Source organism: Sapajus apella, unplaced genomic scaffold (assembly GCF_009761245.1).
Source record: "Sapajus apella isolate SASKATOON/1434 unplaced genomic scaffold, GSC_monkey_1.0 scaffold38, whole genome shotgun sequence".
Lineage (NCBI taxonomy): Eukaryota > Metazoa > Chordata > Mammalia > Primates > Cebidae > Sapajus > Sapajus apella.
The window spans coordinates 2,247,092-2,248,687 of record NW_022436978.1 but is presented as its reverse complement, the minus strand read 5'-3'; positions in this window follow the sequence as shown (position 1 = coordinate 2,248,687).

Here is a 1,596-nt window from a genome sequence, read left to right as displayed (position 1 = left end):
GGTTGTTGTGCCAGAGACCACCTCCCTTTGTCCTACCTGTTTCTCCTGCCTTCCCACCAGTTTTGTAAGCTACCCAACAACAGCTTTTCTCTTTCTTTGCATATAACCTCTTCTATATGCCATTTCTCCCCAATTTTAACGTATAATTATGCACATTTTTCTTTTTTTAGTTTTTTTCTGAATCATTTATGATATAGTTGCAGACATCATGACACTGTACCCTGATGCATCACTGATGCAATTACAATGAAATCGTGTCCAATATCTTTTCCATACATTTTCTTCTGCCATGGCAACTAGATGCAATTTCTGTTGCTTATGGTTAAGAGTACTGATGAAAATATCCTTAGGGAAATTGGCAAGATGTGATGGAAAGAGTAGGTGTTTGGTACAATACAAACCTGAGTTGAAAATTCCTAGTTTGGCTTTAACTTAAGAAAGTCATTTATCTCTTCGAGCCCCACTTTTCTCACCTGGGTAGAGACAATGCCTACCTCGTAAAATTGTGAGAATGTGGCATAATGTGTGCAAGGCATATAGCACAGCTTCTAGCACCTCCTATGTGCTAGAAAATATTCATTGAGTGAATGATTGAATGCATAAAGATACTAGATCAGTGATTGTCAAACTTGGCTGTACGTAAGAGCCACTGGGAGACTTTAAAAACATCCTGAGACCAGGCCGTACCCTAGAGCAATTGCATCGGAACCTTTGGGGGAGAAACTCAGACATTTTTTAAGCTCCCCGTGTGATCTGACATTTAGCCCTGGATGTTAGAGTGGGACCTATTCTGATCCCTGGTATCCTCCTTAGTCAAACTGGAGAAAACAGAAACCCCGTAAGGTAGCTGTGAGATACGAAAGTGTGTGGACCTAGAACATAGTAGGCACAAGTAAACACTAGCTTCCAATCTTCTGTGCATGTCTTCAGTTAGGTGTAGCCTTTTTTGTAGGTGCAGGAGACACTGAAACATCATGGAAGGTTTGGAGGTGCACTGGGATTCCCCTCCCACCCTGCATTTCTGTCCTGTATTAGTTTGCTCCAGCTGCCATTAACCAAGGTCCATGGGTGGCTCAAACGAGAGAAATGTACTGTCTCACAGTTCTGGAGACTGGGAAGTCTGAGATCTCCATGTCAGCATGATTGCTTCCTTCTGGGGCTGTAAAGGAGAATCTGCTCCATCCCTTTCTCCTTGCTTCTGGTTGTTTGCTGGCAATCTTTGGTGTATCTTGGCTTGTGGCAGCATAACTCTAGTCTTCACATGACATTCTCCCTGTGTCTGTGCCTGTGTCCAAATATACCCTTTTTGCAAGGACACCAGCCATATTGGATTATAAAGTCACCTTACCTCAGCATAATCTCATTTTATATGATCTGCAATAATCCTATTTCCAAATAAGGTCATATTCAGAGAGACTGTGGGCTAGGAGCTGAACATATGAATCTGGGGGCAGAGGATGACACAATTCAATCTGTAACATGCCCTAAGCTATAGATTTGTATCCCCTGAAGAATTTCATCAAAATGTAAGTCATGAAATTTTTTAGACCCATAGACTTTGTGTTTAAGCATAAGAAGGGCTCTGAGTGCAAACCT